This window comes from Alexandromys fortis, unplaced genomic scaffold (assembly GCF_014885135.2).
Source record: "Alexandromys fortis isolate MF-2015 unplaced genomic scaffold, M_Fortis_MF-2015_v1.1 scaffold_36, whole genome shotgun sequence".
Taxonomy (NCBI): domain Eukaryota; kingdom Metazoa; phylum Chordata; class Mammalia; order Rodentia; family Cricetidae; genus Alexandromys; species Alexandromys fortis.
Window position 1 is genome coordinate 12,941,278 of NW_026067915.1, and position 25,117 is coordinate 12,966,394.

General features: G+C 40.5%; 1 long non-coding RNA gene across 1 annotated transcript in view; it reads right to left on the reverse strand.

The window, feature by feature from the left end:
- The window catches only part of LOC126499939 (uncharacterized), a 50,282-nt gene that overhangs the window by 10,812 nt on the left and 14,353 nt on the right, over nucleotides 1-25,117 (reverse strand). The window contains exon 2 of the long non-coding RNA XR_007591211.1: nucleotides 8,195-8,233. This is a non-coding gene — a long non-coding RNA (uncharacterized lncRNA). The remainder of the gene's footprint in view (nucleotides 1-8,194; nucleotides 8,234-25,117) is intronic.

The following is a 25,117-nucleotide window of genomic DNA, read 5'->3' on the forward strand; positions in this document are numbered from 1 at the left end:
GCTGCGGGCCGCATTCCTGCTGCCTGGCTCCCAGCCACCGGCTAGCTTTACCCGAAATAACAACACACAAACTGTATTCTTTTAAACACTGCCTGGCCCATTTCTATTAATGTTTGTAGCACCCCAAGGTGTGCTTACTGGGAAGATTCTAGCCTACATCCATCCTGGGTTGGAGCTTCATCACGTCTGCCCCAGAGAGGAGAGCTATCGAGTCTGAGCTCACTTCCTCTTCCTCCTAGCATTCTGTTCTGTTTACTCCACCCACCTAAAGGCTGGCCTATAAAATGGACCAAGACAGTTTCTTTATTAGCCAATGACCTTCCTCCATCACATGTATATAAATCGCATGTGTGACTATTCCTGTATGCATATGTGACTATGCCTGTATGTATACCACAATGTGACTGTGCCTATGTGTATATCACACATGTGACTATGCCTATGTGTATATCACATATATGACTATGCCTGTATGTACATCACATATGTGACTATGCCTAAATGTTTATCACATGTATCTATGCCTAAATGTTTATCACATATATAACTATGTCTAAATGTTTGTCACATATGTGATTATGCCTACATGTATATCACACATGTTACTATGCCTGTATATACAACATATATGTGACTCTGCCTGTATGTATATCACATGTGTGACAATGCCTGAATGTATATCACATGTGTGACTATAACTATATATCACATATGTGGCTATGCCTGTATGTATATCACATGTGTGACTGTACCTGTATGTGTATGTATATGTATATATCACATGTGTGGCTATGCTTGAATGTATATCACATATATGTGTATGTCTGTATGTATGTCACATATAATGTGACTATATCTGTATGTATATCACATGTAATGTGACTATGCCTGTATGTGTATCACATATTGACTAATTACAAATATTTCTGTACTTCTGTATTTATTTATTTGTGGGGAGAGGGAGCAGAGCTGTGTGCCACAGCAGGCTCGTAGAGATCAAATTAAAATTTGCAGGAGTTTGTTCTCTCCTTCTACCATTAAGGCCCCAAGATATCAGAATAGCAGCTATCTAGTAGCCACACAGGACCCACCATTCTAAAGGACAATAGAGATGGGAGATGATACATCATAAAAATTTTAAATAAACTCAGCTAAATGTTGAAAGATCAGATAGATAGCTTGGCCTGGTGGCTCACGTGTGTAGTCACCATACCTGTGAAGCTAAGGCAGGAAATCGCTGTGAGTTTGCACCCAGCCATTTCTTCATACTGAGTCTCAGCCCAGCAGGGGAAGTGCAAAGAGTGACATACCGCCCGGAAAAGAAAATTTTAAAAGTATCAGTTAAACACCAAATATGACTTTGAACCCAGTACCTCAAACATAGAGAATACTATGGCTCATTCTACTTAAATTTAAAATAGAAAAAGTCACATATGGTGTTTGATGCCAAAACACTCACAGGGTTGGGGGAGTTAGGTGGGAAGGATATTTGGAAGGGGCCACAATGATGCGGGGGCTTCTCAGTGCAGGGCTACACCTAACACCAAGTAGCAAGCTCTCTATGTGTACTTTTCTGTATTTCCTGGTGGTACGATGAATTTTAAAAAGGATGCTGTGATGCAGTTGAGAATAAAAAAAAATGAAATAAATATAGCTGCCTTTCCGTCTGTCAGTGATGAATAAATTTATGGTGCATAGCGAATGAGGAATAACAGTCAGTCATTGAGAGCAGAGACACTGAGATGGATCAGTTACGGAAGTGGAAAATATAAAGAGTTATCAAATATGAAAATGTGACTCCACCTTATCCTAAGAGAGTTTCAAACCATGGCTTCTTTTCAAGTTGCTTTTGGGTGAATAAAAATCCTTGAACAGTTTAAGAAGTTTTTCTTGAAACTTCCCAGCGTCCTGAATCAGCTTGGAAATTTATTTTCCCTTCTTTCAGTGGGTCACTGTATGAGGGATGCCTACCTAGCCAGGAATGTGATCTTTATTTGGTAACCTGGGGGGAAGGGTGTATGCTACAAAATAAGTAAAATACTTTCTCACCTGCCTGTGACATGAGATACTCTAAGATACCCTTTCATATATTTAATTTATTTTTGTTATCTTTAAAACCTTTTTATTTGGGTAAAATTTGAAACTTAAGGAAAAGTTGCAATTAAGATTCAAATAACTTGAGAAACCCTGTCTTAAAAAAAAAAAACAAAAAAAGAAAAAAAAAGAAGGTTCAAATAACTCACATATACCTGAATTCAGCAATTGACCAGGTTTTACATTATTTAACTTTGTCCTCCCCCACCCCCGAACACTTGAGGGTAAATCCTTCTCCCTGAGTGTTCTTCAGTGTGTACATCTAAGAATAAGGCATCTCTCTTGTAAACACAGTATCATTACAGCACTGGGGATTCAAGGTGGGTGCAGCACAGTTTATTTCCCACCAGGGATATGTGGGATAATGCTAGAATTGCTATCCCTATTTTTTTTAAATGTTTCTATTTGTTTGGAAAATGTTTGCTAATAAGAATTAGACATTTGAAATTCTGGAATTACCTTATGTTGTGATTTTTCTAGTGTAGAACACGTAGTGATTTTTTTGTAAGTCAAGTTTACTTTATTTTTTTAAGATATATTTATTTTTATTTTATTTGTGTGGGTCGTTTGTCTCTTTGCCTGCATGTACACCACATATATGTGGTACCCACAGATGCCACAAGAGGGCATCAGTTCCTGCTGGAACTGGAGTTACAGAGAGCTGTCATGTGGGTGGTGAGAACTAAACCTAGGTCCTCTACAAGAAAAACAAGTCCTTTAACTGTTCACTCATCTCTCAAGCCCCTACTTGAATTAATAATACTAAGTAAAGCAGAACCTAATAGAGAGTGTAATCCTTAATGGTTGGCTTTGTTGTCATGTTTCAGACCTGGCCAATTGCCAATGCAATTCAGTGTTCACCATGATAGATTTAGTCACACATTATGAAGACTAAAAATGCAAGTGTCATGAAACAAAATGCAATTAATTATTGCATTTATGCAAGTTAAAGTTACATGGATATGTACATGTGTCTTCATGTGTATGAACACAAATATGCAGTGAATTCCCCTGATGACAGCCAATAGGAGACAGCCCTGGAGGTTAGCTGAGGGAGGGTCAGAGGAGAAGTTTGGAGAGACTGATGTTGATCTACCACCCAAAGTAGCAGCAATGGCTTCTCCATGCAGCAGTCAGCTCTTTTTCATTCAGGATATCTAACAATGTAAATCTGGTAGGAGAAGGAAGACAAGAAGGAGAAGGAGGAGGATGGAGAGGAAGAGAAAGGGGGAGGAGGAGAACAGGCACAGAGAAGGCAGAGGTAAAGGAGAAGGAAGTGAGCATTGGAAGGGTGAGGAAGAGGATAAGTGAAGAGGAGAATGAGACAAGTAAAGAAGGAGGAAAGGAAAATGGAGGAGGAGGAGGGAGAGAGCACCAAAGAAAGGAAGAAAGGGAAGAAGGCAGGAAGAGGAGGGAAATGAGGAACAGAAACCCCAAGCCTTGGCTTCCCCTAGTCTAGAAAGGCTTCCTGGGGAGAGCATCTGCTGAGAGTGTCTATGTCAACTTCCCATGTTGTGTGATCCAGCCTCTCTGTCACCCAGAGGAACAGCTGAGGGGAGAGAGATGCCTCTGCATGCTCTATAAACTGTGAGATAAGGGGATGGAGGAGCTTCAATGAAGATCAAAGTGGGATGATCACATTGACAATGGCAGAGCAGAAGAGCAAAGGTTAAAATTACACCATGGGCCACTCTTAGGAGCATGTAGGAGATAGGGAGCAGAAACAGAGGGATAATGATGGATACAGGACGTGACTGACCTATAGTTCCCTGGAGTCTGTGTTTAGTCATTAACAATAGAAATACTATCACTACTAAGTAACTAATGGTAAAGACTGATACATGTGTAGCAGAGTGCCAAAGAGGCAGGGGAGACAGTGACAGTAAGCACTCCATAAGGATGAAGTAATTGGGCTGTGAACTAATCAGAGGCAGGGTGTGGGAGGTCTTTCTCTCTATGTGTTGCTTTTATTGGTTAATGAATAAAGAAAACTGCTTTGAGCCTATGGCAGTGAAAAACAGAACTAGATGGGGAAGGCTAGGTGGGAGAAAAAAAAGGTGGAATTAGAGAGAAGCCATGGAGCTGCCAGAGACAGATGCTGGGAACTTTAGCTGGTAAGCCACAGCCACGTGGTGATACACAGATTAATAGAAATGGGTTAAGTCAATATGTAAGAGTTAGCCAATAAGAAGCTAGAGCTAATGGGTCAAGCAGTGATTTAATTAATACAGTTTTTGTGTGATTATTTGGGTCTTAGCTAGCCAGATGGCTGGGAACCAACAAGCAGCCTCCTTCTAACAGAGGCACACATACATCCGAAATAGAAATAGAGAGGAAAGCAGGCAAGCTGAGTTCTCTAGATAGAGAGGAAAGCAGGCAAGCTGAGTTCTCTAGATTACCTTCTAGCTCATCTTGTGGCTAAATAACAGCACTTATTATTATTGTAGACAAATAATAGCAAATAAAATCTTTAAATAAATAAAATTGATATATATATATATAGAGAGAGAGATTATATGTGAGCATGTGTGTATCTATGTCTAATTATACCTGAGTGTTTGTTTTATGGCTTATGTTTTCATAAACATTTTGTTTCTTCAGTGTTCTATGACCCACATATTGTCCTTTCAACATTTAAAGTTTGTTTAAATGGTTTTTAAAACTTTCTTGGAATATTGGAAGGAAAGACAGAAGTCTATAGAGTGTTTGGAGTGCAGGCTGTGTTCTCTGCATCCCAGCTCTGAAGAATAGTCTAGATCGCTACTTGCTGAGTGATTGGCAGACTGGGCCCCCCTGGGAGCGCAGCCTCCTAGGCAGTTAGATTCACTCTCTTTGGGAAGCCTGGGGCTAGGAGGCAATATTTAGAACAATACTTGATGTAAAATACCAAGAAGAATTGTTAGTGAAACAGAACAGTGCAAAGCAGAACTCAGCAGATCCCCAAACTCAAGGGACCATGACAAGTGGAAATAGAATTACTTGTGAAACCTTAGGGAACTCCTGGCTTGTCCCAAGTCCCCAGGACGCAGAGGGGCAAGGAACAAATGCTGCAAACTAGCAGTAATGAATGTTGATTATTAAGTGTTGTAGATAAGTCTCTCTCCCTTTGTCAATCTGTCTCTGTGAGAGACAGAGACACAGAGAGGGACAGAGACAGAGAGAAAATACAACTCAGGTGTTATTTTTCAGGAACTGTTCACCTTGCTTTTGAGAGTCTCTCACTGGCCTGGAAGTCACCACTTAGGCTACAGTCCCCAGGGGTCTGCCTCCCTCAACCTTCATAGTTCTGGGGTTAAAACTGAACACCACCAAGTCTAAGTCTGGTATATTTGAGGTGGAATCTGGGTATTGAGTTCAAGCCCCTTCTGTTGCAGGGCAAGCACTTCACTGACTGGCACCTCCCCAGCCTCAGGTAAATCTATATTTTTTTAGTTTTTAATTTTTTATTATTCTTTCATATATTACATTCAGATTGTAATTCCCTCCCTCCTCTCCTCCAGTCCCTCTGTCCATCTCCCCACCCCTACCACTCACTCCTCCTCTGTTTCTCTTAGGAAAAGGCAGGCCTCCCATGGATATCAACCAAACATGGCATATCAAGTTGCAGTACAACTAGGTACCCCCACTCATATTAAGACTAGATGAGGTGACCCGGTGGGAGGGAAAGGGTCCCAAAAGCAGACCAAAGGTTCAGAGATAGTCCCTGATCCACTGTTAGAAGTCCTGTAAGAAGAGAAAGCTATACATATGTACAGAGGACCTAGGTCAGACCCATACAGGTTCCATGGTTGTCACATCAGTCTCTGTGAGCCCCTATGATCCCAGGTTAGTTGATTCTGTGGGTTTTATTTTGGTAATATTTTGATATATTCATAGATCATTGTCTATCCTAATTGTCATGAGAGAGGCTTCATTCAGCAACTGATGGAAACAGACCAGAGCCCCACAGCCAAACTTAAGGTGGAGTTCAGGGAATCCTGCCTGGCTACTAGCCAATCAGCATTTTATTAAACAAGTACAAGAAACAAATCTTCACAGGGTAAAACCGTTGTCCCACAGCAAAAAGTCACTTCTGGAGGAGGTCATTTTGGTTTTTGGTTCCAGAAGGAGAACTGGTGATGGGAACAGGAAGCTGGAGCAGAGAACTGTGAGATTACATTATCAAACATAAGAATTAAGTAGAAAGACTGAACTGGAAGTGAGAGAAGGCTACTAACTCTTGAAGACCCACCCCTCAGTGACCTTTCCTTCAGCAAGGCTGTGCTTCCTAAAAGTTCCATAAACTCCCAAAAACTGTCGCCAACTAGGGACAATGGAGCCCATGGGAGGTGAGGGAACAATTCATATTCATTCCACCACAGAGTAATATTATATTTTTAATCAGGAAAATCTATGATTTAGCATTATCCTAAGAATAATAGATGTGTGCACCCAAAGGGTGTGCTATGCAATTGTGCTTGTAATAGGAAAAGTATAAGCAAAATAACTGTCAATGAGCAGAGACATTCTTCCACTGACGGATGCCCTCTCACCAGTAAAATCACAAGGGGATCACTTAGTTACACATTCTGACAGGAAAGTCTTCAGTATGTACACTGTTATATAAAAATAAGTCAAGTAGTTGGGTCTTTAATACCACTACTTGGGAGACAGAAGTAGGTAGACCTCTGTGAGTTCAAGGCCAACCTGGACTATACTGTGAGCTACATAGTGAGACTGTGTTATAGGAGGCCGCTTGTTTGTTTCCAGCTGCTCAGCCCCAAAATAATCACACATTAACCATAGTATTTGCAATCCTGTTTGGCCAATAACTTAGGCATATTTCTAGCTAACTCATACCTTAAATTAACCCATCTCCACTAATCTATGTATCACCATGTGGCTGTGACTTACCTGGCAAAGTTCCTACCGGCATCTGTCTGTGGTGGAGTTACATGGTGTCTCCTGACTCCACCCTCTTTCTCCCAACACTCAGCCTAGCTTTTCCCTCCTAGTTCTGTTCTGCCCTGCCATAGACTCAAAGAAGTTCCTTATTAATCAATGATAATCACAGTACACAGAGGGAAATCTCACATCAAGAATCTGTTTCAAACAAACAAGTTATCACACACTTAGCATTTGTAGATTCTTAGTTAAAACAGCAACAAAACAGAGAAATATCTGTAATACATATTACGCATGACTTATCAGATAGCCTGAATCATCTATCCCCTTCAATCTTTCCACAGCTCTTTTTAATTTATTGCAGTGTAATTTGCATATAGTCAAATGTGAAAACTAAAGAACAAAGTTCAAAGGCATTGTGTAAATGAGCATACACGTGCCCTTGCACACACACACATACACATACACCATGTAGACTAAGGATTTGAAGAGTTCAATATCCCAGAATGCTTTTTAATTTCTATTTCTTTTTTGTTTCCTTTGGGACAAAGTCAATTATCACAGGTTGACCTTGAACTCTCTATATAGCTGAGGGTAACTCTGAACTTCTGACCTTCCTACCTACATCTTCCTTGGTCTGGGTGTGTGTCACAGGTCTGGTGTAGAAAATTTCTTTATGGGCTTTTCCAGTTATCCCTATCTGTGACTAACCAGTGGTTCGTTGCTCTTGCTTCCAGCCCCAAACATTTCCGTGCCTGCATTTTGAGTAGCATACAGATGGAATCAGGCACTGTGCACTTTTCTGTTTCTGGGTTCTTTCACTCATACAACGCATTTGGGATTCATGCATGCTGCCCTATGTGTCAGTAGGCCTTTCTCTCCATCACTGAATACCACTCCAATGGGAGACGTTCTATCATTTGTTTGGTCATTATCCTGTTGATGGACACTTGGGTTGTTTCCAAAATTTTTGTGAAAGCTTCATTAATTTTTGCAAACAAGCTGCCCCATCTGCTTTGCCCTCTTTCTGTTCCCAACAGCCCCCTCCATGTTACTCCCTCTCCAGACTTTGCCCAAGCCCAGATGTCATTCCTGACCACAGGAAACCTCATTACCACTTTTCTCTATTTGTCTCCCTCCATATAACTTAAATTTAAAGTCAAACTTAACTTTCAAATAACTTAAAGCAACACACAGGTGCAGCGCCAGGACCTACCATTTCCCAGTGGCAGAACTCCACAGCCTAAATGAAAACCTAGAGAAAAACAAAGATAACATCAGGTATTTCCCTGCATGCTACTTGCCTGTACTATAGCTCTGGATGTAATGTTGGGTATACACAAAAAATATTCACTTCATGTAGCCTTCATAGGAGGTCAGCAGTGTGATGACAGATACACCTTTATCAACAACAACATCATTACTTTGGTGCCAGCTCTGAGCTGGAGGCTCATTCTAGAATTCCACAGGTGCTTTCATACCTAATTAGCTATTATGACCTAAGAAACTAACTCAGTTTTAATGTATACAAAATCAAACTATTAGTTCTTATTGATATTTGAAGTTTAGGAAAGACACAGTCCATTGTGTTTTTAATTTAATTTTGTCCAATTCATGACTTTGCATTTAATTCTACAAGTTTCCACTATCAACCATCATCCTATGACCATTTCAAAGCATTAATACCACATAATAGGCAGTTACTAATGGTTATTTTTTTTTCCTTGATAAGCAAGTGTCATGATAACAGGGACTTTGCATCTTGGTAAGTACCTTATTCTCATCCCTATAAGAATGCCCATTCAGTGGGCTTCCAGTATGTATTTATGAGTGCACTCATGAGCTTGGTTAACACTTGCTTAGCCATGGGTAACCCTGAAACTTAATGCTACCAATCACAAGTTGAAGATCCAAAGTCTATCCTCCTTCCATCTGTTTACATGTCTGTCTTAGTGTAGCCAGAAGTGACGCCCCTTCTGCTCAACCATCTAATGACTTTGAGTTTAGGAACGTTCTTCCTTCTCCTAAGATGACATTCCTCAGCAAAGTCAGAGCCCCTTCAACTAGGTAGAAAAGAAGCTCAGCTAAAAGTCCTTCTGCTGAGCACCCAACAGCTTCTATTTCCCTGAGACGTCATGCTGTTGACAGCATTTAATTCAGATGAGAAGCGACACCCACATCCTGACGGCTCAGCTTCCAGCAAAAGGCTAGTGACAAGTTCCATTACACAGAAGGGTGAGCCAGGTGTCCTAGAAAAACTCCAGCCTCTCAACTCCCATCTACCTAATTAGATTCTCTCTGCAGAGCTGCTGGGCTTCTTCCTCTGTAGCAAGCAATGGCAGAGTGGAAGATGGGGACCACGGAATAGCAGAGGTCAGCTGACAAGAAGGAAAAAGGGAAGAGGATTTGGGAGATGAAGAGATGACCATAAAACCGACCCATCCCCAACCTTAGCAAAACATGCTTTTACTTCAATTGCACGTGTGTGTCTGCGGTATACATGTATGTATGTATGCATATCCTTGTATGCGTAGGAACTTACTCAAGTGTATGTTTGCATGCACATGTTTATGTTCATGAAAGCCTGAGGCTGATATTTTCCCTAATGCTCTTTACATTATGTACTGAGGCAGGCCATCTTCCTGTCCTCAGAGTCCTATCTAACCAGCTTGTCCAAGGGTCCTGTCTCCACCATTCTACCTGGTTTTCCCCTGCGCTCTGGGAATCCAGCCCAGTTCTCACTATTACATAAGTACTTTACCACCAGAGTCATCTCCCCAGCCCCCAGGATTCATTCTGTTTAAAGGCACCAAAGACAAAGTTTTATTTTGACTTCGGGTTCTAAATAGAGGTCCCATAATGGAGAGAAAGCCATGGAAACGGGAAGCCAGAGCAGGAAGCAGGCTGATCAAATGTCATCAACACTGTTGGAAACAGAGAGCAAACTGGAAGTGGGCTGAGGTAATAAACCCTCAAAGTCCCCAACGCCAGCAGTGACATCATTCCTCCAGCAAGACTCCAACTCCTAGAGGTTCCATAACTTTCACAAATAATAACATCAACTAGGGACCAAGTGTTCAAATAGCTGACCCAATGGGAGACATTTTTCATTGGAAACCCAGCAAATGTGCTTCTCTGATAGTCTGAAGGACACTTGGTTGTGTATATAGGAAGCATTAAATGAAACTGTTATTAACCCTAGACACCTTGACCTTCATTTCCTTCCTTGTTGTCCAGGAAGTGGGAGAGATACTTGAGATCTTTCTCCAGCAAAGAGAACTTGATGAGAAACTATGACAATAATTGAGACTCGAACCAGTCAAGAAACAGGCTAGGTTTATCAAGGCCTTTGTGACTGATAACAATAAGCTGACATTAAAATGTATGTGTACATGTACATGTGACTGTATGCATAAACATGTATATCTATATGTGTGTAAGTACATATGCATGCAAGTGTGTGCCTGCATGAGTGTCTGCATGCATGTATATCTATGTATGTGCCTCTGTATCTATGTATACACATGGGCATGTGTGTATATGCATACATGTGCATGTGCTAGAACAAACCACATACATTTAGAAAGCTTCCTTAAGCTTTCAGAGCAAAAAGGAGGGCTCTGTGGTCCACATCAAACTCAACACAAGGAAAAATCATTAACATCCTTGTGACAATGACACGTGCTTTCCCATAAAAACCCAAGCTTTACTTAATGGCTAATGAGAAACAGCTCAGAAAATCTAACTGCTGGAAAGAGCATGCTTTGCATGGAAAGATTCTTATGTGGCTTTTATCACCACAAAGAGAACTCAGCTTTCTGACAATCACACTACTGGACAAATACATCCTTAGTAAAGACTAACACCTCAAGGTGGGTTAAGCTGGAGCAACTCAGACATCAGTCCAATAGGCAGGTGTACATTCAAGGGTTTTGTAGCACACTCAAGGAGAAGTGGGACTCCTGCTGGCTAAGAAGGATTGTAGACTAGAGTGGCCCCTTCCTTGTTAATCACCATTGAGAAGCTGAACTAAAGCATCCCAAGGACATAACATAGATTACCATTAAGTGGTATCTTGTGACTCATAAGGCAAAGCCACAGAGTCGAGTAAACCAATTAACTTAAGATAAAATAGAGCGAAGAAGCTGTCATAGGGGACCTAAGTCCTCCAGTGAAGGAAGCCTTTCTATAGATTTGGTTTCAGGGCATTCCATGCGAGGCTTGAGGATAGAGGCTATCAGATGACCAAGATGAAAAAAAGAAAGCAGAAATGATTTACATATACTACATATTGAGGTCCTGAGTGCTTGGAATGTTCTGGCAGCTGCAGGAACTAGGGGGTCTTAAGCAGGAAAAATAAAAGAGGGAGCTCACTGAAAAGGAACTTTCTGGTTCTAAGAACCATTCCTGACCCTTCCTACTTCTAGCAGTAAGTGCCTTGGCCTGTGAGCACTGGAAAATGAGTCGTGGTTGTGTGAAGAGATGAACCTGAGATTGGATGTGACAAAGCACCAGAGACATATTCAACCTCCATCCCACTATGGTCCTCAGCCAAGTTTTCCAGTGTGCATATTGGAACTGCAATAGTACTGAAGCCCGAAGCTTGAAGTGGTCTCTGGGGCTTGAAGCTCTCTGTCCCACCTTTCATAAGGCTCTTTTGAGAAAGAATAACAGGGGCCTGGAAAGATGGCTCAGAGGTTAAGAGCACTGGCTGCTCTTCCAGAAGAACTGAGTTCGAGTTCAATTCTCAGCAACCACATGGTGACTCACAGCCATCTATAAAGAGATCTGGTATCATCTTCCAGCTTGCAGACTTACATGTAGGAAGAACACTGTATTCATAGAAAATACACAAATCATTTTTAAAAAGAGAGAAAGAATAACAGAAACCGGTAGAGCAAGGCATGCTAGCTCAAACTGAAAAGGCCAGGACTCGGGAGGAACACAAGACAAGCTACAAATTCCAAGCTATCCTGGGCTAACAAGTGAAACTGTCTCAAAAATAATCAAAGCAACTTCAGACCCCCTGCCCATAGAATGACGCTGCTGGTTAAAGTTAAAGCATCCCTGTATCACCTTCATCCAAGAAGGAGCTTTCAGTCCTTCTATAGGCCGAGGTGGGTTACTGTCTCTTTCAAAGACCCTCCCATGGTAGAAGTGGTGAGAACGCACACAAAAAGAGTCAGTGAGAAACATCAGAGTGCCGGAGTAAAGGGAAGCTGCCTACTTTTGTTCTGATAATCCCCACATTTCCACTTGGTGGGGGGAATGGTGCTTCAAACCTTCACGGAGCCATCCTAAGTCACGACAGAAGGGCTTCTCTTTCCAATTGAATCAGGATCAAATGTCAAGTTCGTCTCCTGGCACTTAAGCAACTGCTAGTCATTAAGGAAGAGATAGCACACGCCCACGCATGTGATAATGACGGATTACTGTTTTTCATTGATGTGGTGTCAGTTCAGTATAACATCTTCCGCTTTTATTCACTGAGCAAGGCTGAGCATCCATCATGGTTGCAAGTAGACTGCTTCTAAGGTCGGAAATGCATTGTTCAAAGGCAATGCGCATGTGTCTCCTGTGGCTAACAGAAGCCAGGAGGGTGTGAAGAAGAACAGTAGGAGATTAGCGCACTCGGGCTGCGATTCCCCTCCCCTTAACTTGTGGGTGGCTTTGGCATATGCTGCTGCCATCTCTGAGTCTATGCTTTTCATGCACAAAGTGGAGGCTGTGTGGGATTCGTGTCACGACAGGTTAGAAAGGGAACTCACGAAAACCTGGCTCTTGGCCACCTAGATAATTCCAAGAAAGCTTAGGTGTTTCTAATAATCCTCAGTACTCACTAAGTCCCTTAGAGAATGGATGGAATTGAAAAGAAGGCAAAAATGTCCATCATTCTATAAACCCCTTTCCAAGTCTCTGGGTCCAGTCTTGCCAGCACAACCTATCCAGGCTCAGCCTCCCATCCTCAGTAGCCCAACTACAAGCAATAAGTCATGGTGAGAAGTTGAGCAAGGAGACTCAGTCAGTGGAGCCACCCTGGGAAGAGAAACAAAGAAGTGTAGTTACCTTCAGGTCCATCTTATGGGTTAGGTTTAAACAGAGGGCAAGAAGTATACACTGCTAAGCGGCTCTGATCAAGATGTGACCTGGGTCTGACATGTCAAAAATGCATAGAACAATATTTACTGAAGACAAATTCCTTCTCTTGCTGGCATGGGTTTCAGGGTTTTCCTTCTCAAGAACATGAGATTCCTGGGGAAACTCCAGTTCTTTGGGAACCATTGTTTAATAGTCTGATAACCAAGTGGAGAGACACAGCATCTATTTAGGTCATCATCACTGACTCTAGTCAAGATGATTACACACTGCCTTAGTCAGGGTTTCTATTGCTGTGATGAGACACCACGACCACAGCAAATCTTCTAAGGAAAACAAGTAATTGGGGTTGGTTTACAGTTCAGAGATGTAGTCCATTATCACCATTGCCATGAACACGGCACCAGACATAGTACTGGCTACACCTTGATCAGAAAACAACAGGAAGTGGACTGAGGCACTGGGCATGGCTTGGGCAGACATGAGACCTCAAAGCCCACCCCCACGGGGACACATTTCCTCCAATAATGCCATTCCTACTCCAACAAAGGCATACTTCCTAGTAGTGCCACTCCCTATGAGCTTATAGGGGCCAATTACATTCAAATTTTCACACATGCCTATATTTTCTAATAGCATTTCAGGGACAAATTTGTAAAAATTCAAGTAAGCTGGGAAAAGAAAACTAGTGACATGTTGTGTGCTTTCCCACGTTTTGAACCCCCAGGAAAAGCCTCTAAGAAAACAGGACCACATGACGCATTCAAGACAGTTCTTCATCATTGCACTGCCTGGGCTTTGTCAACCTGACATAAATTCAAATCATTTGGGAAGAAGGACTTCTTCCCATCAATTGAGAAGATACCTCTGTAAGACTTGCCTGTAGGCAAGTAAGCAAAACACACATCTTGATTAATGATTGATGAAAGAGGGCCCAGTTCACTGGAGGTGGGGCTGCCACCCCTGGGCAGGTGGTCCTAAGAGGTATAAGAAAGCACTGAGCAGGTCACGCAGAGCTAGCCCGTGAGCAGCACTCCTCTGTAACCTTTGCTTCAATTCCTCCTCTAACTATTCTTCCTCACGGACTCAGAGCTGAAATAAACCCTCTCCCCCGCCCCAAGTTACTTTTATTAATGGTGTTCGGCACAATAGAAAGCAAATTAGTACATCTATATACCAGTAAGTATTCATTTATAAATAAGCTTTCATTCATATTTACATAGCAGATTATGGTGTGAAATGTTTCCTAATCCTTGTTTACTGCACTTAATAAATGGCATTAAAGATGTCTCAGTACCACCCACGCAGACCTTCTTCAATATCTTAGTGTGTGAGATAATCCATGCATGTCCTGTAGGTCAGCAAATGCATCCAAGGACATTTTCTAAGGATGAATGCTTGGCCTCTTATCTTTCTTTGTTTTCATGAGCACAGATCCAGTGTGTTTCCAGTTCATAAATTTGACCAGACCTACTCTTCCAAGCGTGTAAAACTGACTAGTCAAGAGCACTTCTATTTTTCTTAGTAAAGAAAGAATTTATGCTCTTTTAATATCAATACTATCAAATTTTAAATTTCTCAATATAACTTTTACCTAAATATATTTAGAAATATATATTCATATTTTTTCATTGGTAGCTTTAAAGTTTAAATTTTATAACTTTTCATATCAAAATTTGCCAGTAAAAACATCACATTTTATGCTAAGTGCATAAAATACATTTGATAGTGTGTAAAGTAAATCTTCAATAGAAGTGTATTTTCTGCTCCAAGCGGCTCTCTAACTTGTATAGAAGTTCACTGTAATATCTGAAATTTGATTCTGGTGAATTTGGGTTCATCATTTCTTTTTTTTCAGGTTTTATTTAGTCATAATGTTACGGGAAACTTCCTTAAGTCAATGGCCTTTGAGAGGCTGGACCGGGTTGGGCGTAGCCTTGAGTACCAAAAAATATGTGGGTCTGCCCACTTGTTCTCTCTCCCTGCTCACCACACCTGGATGTTGGAATCCATTCCTGTTCCCCATTGTGATCTGTGACTTCACCTTTAGTAAAGAACTTCTTATTATACCCTATTTGGAGCTGTGTGGGACTCCTTTTATGCTCATTCCCCCATCTAATGTGTTCTCCATCAAAAATGCATTTAATATGCTATATCATTTGTTCATTATGTATGATTTTAGCTCCTATGTTATCAGATATGTTCTGCTAAGATTTTTGATACTATTTCAAAAGTTAGCAAATGAAATATATAGTTTTTCTTTGAATTTTTATGTTTGTCCTGTTATACACATACAACGTTCTAAGTTTCTGTGTGCGTATATTTATCATTTAATTTAAAGTTGATGAAGCCTGAGTCTTATAAACAATGTTTTATCTACTTCAGTAGGATTTATAAATTCAGTTACTCTTAATTGTAATATTTTGTAGATTATTTTTAGATGAAATTTTATTTAACTGAAATTTTATGTTGTATGCAAAGCAAGGGGAATAAGGCTTAGAAAGATAGCTAAGTGGCAAGAATGCTTATCACTCTTGAAAAATGCCCAAGTTTGGTCCCTAGCACCCACAAAGAAGACTCATATCTGCCTGGAACTCCAGCTCCAGGGGATCCAACGCCCTTTTCAGCCTCCCAAGGGCAACTGCCTGCATATGGCGTATACATACTCACACTCACACACACACACACACACACACACAAATATAGCTCTAAAAGTATATATTTCTGTTATCAGAAAATTCATAACTTCCAAGTAACAAAATTGAACAATGATAATCCTCCTGAAAATACAATAGCTTTCTATTCACTTCAATTTGTGATTTATGTGTGATATGAACATTTGTAAAATTTTATGTTTTCTTTATACAAATATATCTATTTCTTATTAATGGCATAGAAAACATTATGTATGCTGGTTAAGTATACAATTTATGTTCATTTTATTTTCCTTTTCTGTGCTTGCTATTCATATACATGAATTTTCTTAGGAATATTTTATAAAAATTGCAGATATAATCATAAGTTCTGTTCTCTTAGGACACATGAGCATGATTAATTATATTTATTAGTGTGTTTCTTATCTCAGATGCAATTGTAGACAGCAAAAACCAACAATGATTTTAAGAAAAAAATAAGTTCAGGGCAAGGATATTGGATCCATGTCTACCTTCCCAGCATTTATGGCACCCAGCAGAGCTGAGTCAACAACAGCTGACTCCCTCAGCCCCTGCAGGACAGAGAAACAGGGAAACCCCTATTTTCACTTCAGGCTCTAGAATTGTAACACCTGAGCATGTGGAGCAGATGGCTTTGAGCCAGGAAGCTACCTCCACATGGAATGACTTCAGGCCAAGTTTGGATAAAAAAAATCCTATCATGGAAATGGGGAGACAGATCAGTTATTACTGTGCTTGCCACTCAGGCATAAGGGCCTGTGCTTGATCCCCAGACCCTGGGTCATGTCTGCTGTTTAGTTTTCTGTCAACTTGACACAAACTAGGGTCATCTGGGGAACAGGAACCTCAGCTGAGGATGCTCTCTTCAGACTAGTCCGAGGGCAAGTCTGTGGAACATTTTTTTTGAATAATGGTTAATATGGGAGAGCCCAGACCAACGTGGGTGGTGCCACCTTTAGGCTCCCCTAGGTGACCCTGGGCTGTATGAAAGAGGTATGAATGTGAGCCTGAGGGCAAGACATGAAGCCATATTCCTCCATGGCTTCTGCTCTCCAGTTCCTGCCTCTAGGTTCCTGCTTGGAGTTCCTGTCCTGACTTCCGTTCTGGATGTAATATAAGTTGTAAGATTAAACCAACCCTTTCCTCCCCAGCTTGCTTTCAGCCATTGTGCTTGTCATAGCAATAGAAAGCAAAGAAGAGTAGTATGTCAAAAAAGAACAACGACAAAAAAAAAAAATCCCAGGGCTAGATAGGTATAAGGTCAATTCCTAGAGCTCACTGGTCAGACGTTACATTCTAATCAATGACATGCAATTTTAAGTTACATATAGAAGTCTCCTAAGTAAGCAGGACACCATTCCATAGAATGATGCTGCCCACATTTAACGTAGATCTTCCCATCTCAACCCAATCTAGAAACTTTCTCACAGGCACTTTCAGTGGTTTGTCTGTCTCCTAGATCACTATACTATATTATGTCAAGTTTGTCAATAAAGATTTACCATTGCAGGATAAAATGTGAGAAAACATATGTGAAATTTTAATAGAGAACATTACCACAATTGATGGAGCCAAGATGAATACTGAGGACAATTCAAACGCATGCATAGTAGTGGTCTTAAGAGGGAAAGGGCTGGAAGAAACTAAAACTGGTTGAATTTCCCACTGTAAGAAGAGAGAGTGATAGTACTTGTGTCCCAACTTTGCCATACTCTGCACTATGACAAATGCACAAAAACTTAGGCCTTAGTTAGCTTTAACTGTCACCTTGACACAGCCTAGTGACACATGGGAAGGAAGTCTCAATTGAGATAGTTCCTACATAATCTTGATTTATGGGAGTATCATGGGGGTGTTGATTGTTAATTGATGTAGAAAGGTCAACCCCACTGTGGGCAGTACCGATCCCTAAAAAGTAGTACTGACTTGTATAAGAAAGCTAGCTGAGTATAAGCCAAACTATCTAAGAATCAACATCCTCCAGTGTTTCCACCACACCTCCTTGACTCTAAATAAGTCCCTTGATCAAAACTAATGCTCTGTAGAACAGCAAGGATGCTTGCCTTCAAGCCCCTCCACTGACTTTGTGCCTTGACACCTCTCAAGGATGCACTGCCACCTGGAATGGTAAGCCAAGTAAACCACTTCCTCCCCTAAGTTGCTTCTGGTAATGTGGCTTGTCTTAGAATCAGAATGAACAGACAACCTTCAGCTAAGAGCTATTGAGTCCAGATCTGGAAGCCTTAATATTTGAAGAGTGGACATTGGGAAAATGACCACATAAGATCACAGAGGTTAGGGGAATCTAATTCTGTGTCTTACAGGATCTTGGATATTTCAGTGATGATAGACAGCTAAAACTGCTATGGGCACTACTAACCAGCTGAAGAAAAGACCTGGTAGACAAATGGTCTTCCCATATTCCTTCAGGTTATAATACATAGAACTGACATCAATCAGAACCTCACACTGACTTGAAATCATTTTTCTACAGGAACTCTCTTTCAAGGGTAGACCATTTAATTATGCATCCCCTTTTAATTATACATGCTTTTGCACAGGTTCACATAGCACCTGGGGTTAATTTTCACAATTTTCTATTTAATTATGAGTATTTTCCTCCTCAAAATACTTCCATGAATCCCCATGAATTTTTTTATGACAAACTAAGATAGTTTGCAAGATTTATACAATCCCTGTAGGGTCTTTTCGTGCCTCTTCAGCCTTGTTGCTTGAGTTTTCTCTCCAAAACATTTTACTACGCCAAATACAGAAGCAACAAAACAATTTATAAGAGAGAGTACCTTTAACTGAAACAGGAGTGTGTATGGGCCTGTGCACACTGATGAGAGAAAATCAGGAATCAGGAATATACAAAACTGGATAAATAGTTATGGAAGCTTCAAATACTATAGCTTGCATTGATAGGCAGAAAATCCACATCAGGATCAAAGGCAGAAGAACATATAGAGCCCTGATTCTTGAGCTTGGCTAAGCACCAGAGTGAGCAGAAAACCCAAGCCATAGCTTCTAATGCAGATTCAACCAGCTCTTCAGACTCCCAGCTGCGCTCCACCCTGAGAGTCTTTGTTTTAGAGAAACTTACAAAGAGCTGTCAGAGAGGAGGTTCCCAGTGGTTTCCAATTTAGAGAATCAGGAAAAGGCAGAGTATAGTTGGTGGCTTCATGTGAGATCGTGTGTAAGCGTCATATAGAGCAGTTAAGATCTAGAACACGGTGGTGGCAAAAAATGGAGTGAAGTGGAGACTCAGGAACCTTTTCAGATTGCCTGTAGAGACAAAGCTTAAATGGTCAATTGAAAGATCTGTAAAAAAAAAAAAAAATGCCAAATTGGTCTAAGGTAGATCCAAACATGAGTAATATTACCTTTTTCCCAAAGTATGCCATAAAATGATGAACCAGTCTATTAAAATAAATGAGTGATGAATGAATAAATAAATAAGTAAATGGAGATGATGAGTTATAGGCTACAATACAGACCATGATATCAGGGGAAGACATTTTGTCATTTTCTGGCTCCATTTATGTATTCATGTGGTAGACCTTTTGTGGGCATCCATTCATTGTGATTTACCATCCATGTGTGAGCTCGCCAGTAGTTTCATGTTAACTTGTGAGTTTCCTTTAAAAGAATTCAGATGTAAATGCCAGAGACATCCTTATTATCAGTCAGAATGACTGATATTATCAGAGTCACAGATGCCTGAACATGATTGCAAACACTGGCTGCTCATCTTCCATCTTTTACATCAAACAACTTGTACAAGGCCAGTCTTTTTTCCCACAAAGCCTCTCTGATTCCATCCATCCTGGATCATAGTCACCCTCTAAATCCCCACAGTGCCCTGTCTGTGTCTCTCGTGTTCTATAGCTTCCAAGACAATGGCTGATTCTAAGCTTGCATCCATCTTTCTTATTGTTAACACATTCCCAAATCACGCTCTCTACTCCCTGCCTCAGAGAGTGACTTTGCATTTTTCATGAAATGTTCAGACAATCAGTGTTGAAATGAACACAATTTCACTTTTCCAAACAAACAATTTAAAGCCATGGCAGCATTTGTTCCTCAGTTTGATTGATTGATTGATTCGAATGTACTTGATTGTAAAGATAATGGCAGCTTTCGAAGAAGTGCAGTTTTCAGTGGGAGAAAATTATATTGAAGGAATTTCAACAATTAGCACTTATTTTCTGTTCACAATGTTAATTTAGATTATTGAAGGAGGAAATTATTATATTCCATGTTAAGCTGGGTTTCTACAAAGGGTGAAACCCTTTGTCCAGTCAGTGTTCTGTTGTGTATTTGGAAATCTGAAAGCTATTACATCTCTCATCCTCTGAGGTACATTCTGAGACTGTTTAATAGGATATAGAATCAGACAGAATGTCAAACTGTTCTAGGGACAAGCACACGTTTTGTAGTTGTGATCTAGTCTGTTTGGTGGCTTTTACTTTGTTCAAGGAGCAAAATATTTTGAGACATTAATATAATGCTTTGTCCAAGGACTACTTTTGACTCACAGAGCATCATTATATTCGATCCATTTGGGGGGCATTTTTTTTATAAGCCAAGTGTCCAAAGGAATACATCTTCTGGAAGGATTTCAGAAAATAGTAATAACTGCCTCCCTTACTTTTAATTAACCACGGATAAACTAGCTAAGGAAAATTATTCTTAATATATTAATAATTTCTTTATCAATAGAGCCCACACAAAGATTGAGATGGAATTCAGTGATAGGCTGCTTGCCTAGAATGCAAAAGCCCCCGAGATCCATCCCTACCATTACAAACATACACACAGAAGAAAAAAAATGACAGAAAGACACACACACACACACAAACCCCCATACATGCACACATCAAAAATGGAATGTCTGAGTTTTTGTTTCTTTCCACTTATAAAACAGATGTACTGGATTAGAGAGATGGATCAACAGTTACGAGTACTGACTGTTCTTCCAGAAGACCAAGGTTCATTCCCAGAACCCACATGGCTGCTCACAACCATCTGTACCTTCTGTTCCAGGGGTTCCAACACTCTATTTGGCTTCTATTGGTATTGTGCTCACATGGTACACAGACATCCATATAGCACAATATCCATATGTGTTGTAGGAAGCTGCTTATTTGTCCCTGGCTGCTCAGCCCAAAAATAATCACACAGAAACCATATTATTGCAATACTGTTTGGCCAATAGCTTTAGAGTATTTCTGGCTAACTCATATTTTAAATTAACCCATCTGCATTAATCTGTGTATTGCTACAAGGCTGTGGCTTACCAAATAAAGTTGTGGCATCTGTCTCTGGCATGGTTACATGGTTCTCTTGACTCTGCCTCTTTTCTCCCAGCATTCAGTTTAGTTTTCCTGCCTAGTTCTACTTGGCCCTATCAACAGGCCATGGTAGTTTCTTTATTTATTAACCAATAAAAGCAATACATATACATAAGGACCTCCCACACCACATACATAAAATAAGTAAACTAATAAAAATATAAAAAAAATTACTAGTGGAATTGGCAAGAACCATGTGACTTCTTCAGGGGACAAGGCCAAAGCATGCATGGCTGGCTTTCTTTATGGCAAGTCCCTGGAGATTCTAACCCACTTGAAAAGAACCTGTGGACAGTTCACTACTTGATTCTGGGCACGACCCTGGGAGTGTCTGTGCTACATGCTCTCCTTGCTTTCACCATGCTTGCCACACTGCTTGCCTGAAAGAGTCATAGTAGGTCATGAAGCTTTTTATTATTTTTATTGTTTTTATTGAGCTACATATTTTTCTCTACTCCTCTTTTTTCTTCCCTCCTCCCTTCTATCCTCTCCCATGATCCCTATGCTCCCAATTTACTCAGGAGATCTTGTCTTTTTCTACTTCCCATGTAGATTAGATTCATGTTTGTCTTAGAGTCCTCTTTGTTGTCTCTCTGACGTTGTGAATTGTAGGCTGGTTTTCTTTGTTTTATGTCTAAAAGACCACTAATGAATTAATGCATGTTATATTTGTCTTTCTGGGTCTGATTACCTCACTCAAAATGATGCTTTCCAGATTCATCCATTTACCTGCAAATTTCAAGATATCTTTATTTTCTGCTGTATAGTACTCCATTGTGTACCACATTTTCTTTATCCATTCTTTGTTTGAGGAGCATTTGGTATCAAAAGAACAAATAAACCAATAAGAAGTGGGGTACAGACCTAAACAGAGAACTCTTAACAGACAAAATCTAAAATTGCTGAAAGGAATTAAGAAAATGTTCAACATCCTTAGTCATCAGAGTAATGCAAATCAAAACAACTCTGAGATTCTATCTTAACACTTGTTAGAATGGCCACGATCAAAAACACTGATGACAACTTATGCTGTGCTAGAGAGGATATGCGGCAAAGGGAACACTCCTCCATTGTTTGTGAGAATGCAAACTGGTACAGTCGCTTTGGATATCAGTTTGGTAATTTCTCAGAAAATTAGGAAACGAGCTACCTTAAGAACCAGCAATACCACTTTTGGGTATATACCCAAAGTATGTTCAATCATACCATGAGGATATGTGCTCAACTATGTTCATAGCAACTTATTAGTAATAGCCAGAATCTGGAAACAACATAGGTCATGAAGCTTAATATTACATATTAGCATACGTGTTCTGGAAAGAATGAATTTTAACCATAAGAGTTTTAAAGAAATGTTATTAAATAGATGATATCAAAAGTTAATGGAAGCATTGTGAGAGCTGTCTTCTCCAATCTTATATCAAAATACAGTGATAGCCGTGAATTTTTGAGAGTTTCTTCTTTATAACAAAGTAAGTTTCCTCATACGTTTTGCTTGCTGAGAATTATTATTTTGCCCCATAGAATTACTGTCTTCCATTGCTTAGAATCTAGAAACTTAAAATGTGTATTTTGTCATTTGTTGGCTGTTTCACACAAGATAGGAAGCCCAATCCCTGTCATTCCATCTCGTCCAAAATCAGAAATCTAAAACTTCTTTTAAAAACTGAGCAAATTGCCGGGCGATGGTGGCGCACGCCTTTAATCCCAGCACTTGGGAGGCAGAGGCAGGTGGATCTCTGTGAGTTCGAGACCAGCCTGGTCTACAGAGCTAGTTCCAGGACAGGCTCCAAAGCCACAGAGAAACCCTGTCTCAAAAAAAAAAAAAAAAAAAAAACTGAGCAAATTAACATGAAATACAAAGGTAACTAGATTCAGTTATGGCTACTATGACAACCATTGCTTCTGAAACACAGGAGTTTGGAGTCTCCAAGTGAGGCTAGTTTGTTGAGATGAGAGTGGATACTTGGTGATCCTGCCAAGAAGCCATAGGGCTCTTTGTTTCTATGACCTAGGAGGTCACTTTTCCTTTCAGCTTTCAGCTTTCAGTATGATATTAAAGGAGGGTGTTTAGAGAGAGTAGCTTTTGAACATTAACCATCCAGCACATTCTGTGTCAAATTTAGAAAGAGGAGACTAGAATTGTTTGGGCATGATGACACGTTGCCATAATCCTAGGCTCAGCAGAGTTAGGAGGATCTGGAATTGGAAGCTCCTCTGGACTATGTAGTAAGAAGCATTGTCCCCAAAAGAATGAAAACTTTATAGATATGTGTATGTTAATGAGTTTATAGGTGCACAGTCTACTGGAGAGTGTGGAGACAGAGGTTAGCTTCAGGTGTCACTGCTCAGGATAACTTCTGCCTCATTTTCTGAGGGTTGAAAGGAATTACTGAAGTAGAAGTTTCTAGCAGTCTCTCAGACTCTGGAAAGTTTGGCCCCACATCACTTAGATTATGGCTAATGTGCTTCTTGGGTATAGTATCCAAAGTCTCTCCATGTCTCTGTCTATTTCTGTCTGTCTGTCTGTCTCTTCTTTGCCAAATCACTGGCCAAATCCCCCACCAGAAAGCTTATCCATTGGTTTATGGTCCATGCTCAAGCACTGCTCTCACACCTAGGGAAGTTTGATAAGACAAGTGAGGCCAGAGTCTAATTTTGAATAAAACTTTTCCTGATTGGTGGCCACTGTTTTTTTCTTTCTAAGATGAAGATGTCGAGCTAGGTCTTCTTATGACCCATATGTGATTCCATTGTGTCTAGAGCTGAGGATGACTTGATCTTCTTGGGGTATCTATCCATAGAACAGTCAGAAGCAATGTATACAAATAAATTATAATGTGAGTACAAGTATAAGAAATAGTATTATAGTAATAAGAGAAACATATTTTCTGTCTCCCAGGCATTCTTATATATCTGCACATATGCTATCTGACTGATTTTTTGCACAGTCCAGCCATGAGGTACGGACAGTTATCTCACCTTCTCTAGTAAGCAGGAGCTAGAGGAATAACTCAGTTAATTAAACATTTAGTAAAGCATTTGTTGTGCCAGCAAGAGGACCCAAGTTCTGTATGTATATTAAAAAAAAAGCCAGGCATGGTGGTGCACCTGAGTTCCCAGAGTGAAGAAAGCAGAGGTGTTGTAATAGGAGTGGCGGGCTACTTTATACCTGCACAGCTAGCTTTATACCTGAAATAATTACACGGAAACTGTATTCATTTAAACACTGCTTGGCCCATTAGTTCCAGCCTCTTATTGGCTAGCTCTTACATATTGATCTAACCCATTTCTAATAATCTGTGTAGCACCATGAGGTGGCTTACCAGGGAAGATTTTAACCTGCATCTGTATCTGGTGGGAGAATCATGGCGACTCTCTGACTCAGCTTCTTTCTCCCAGCATTCTGTTCTGTCTACTCCGCCTACCTAATTTTCTGTCCTATCAGAGGCCAAGCAGTTTCTTTATTACTTAATCAATGAAACAACAGATAGAAAGATGACCCTCCTCCATGACAGAGGTGAGTTCCAGGCCAGTAAGAGACTGTCACTTTCTATACATTGGCCACTTGTGGATGTCTGTGTTAGTTACCACCCAGCAAGAAGAAACTTCTCTGATGTGGGTCGCATAAGGCACTCATCTGTAAGTATAGTGGTATGTCATTAAATGGGATGTCTTCACTTAACTCCTCCTCTCAAGGTTCAGGTATCTATGCCAAAGAGGAGGCAGAAAGAGATGATAGGAACCAGAGATGAGGGATGACTCCAAGGAAACAGTATCTTTCAGAAGTGACAGCCTGGTGCACATAGGAACTTATAGAGACTGTGGCAGCATGCACAGAGCTTGTAACAGTTTCAAGGCAGGTGGGGTCCCAGCCCTTAGGGGGAAAAGTGAACAAAAGGCCCTGACCCTAACTGTCTGCAACTAATACTTGCTGGCAAAGGGAGATCAGTTTTCTCCAAGGCTGCGTAACTGGGTAGGAGTGGTTGGCTGACACAGGACAAACTCAAT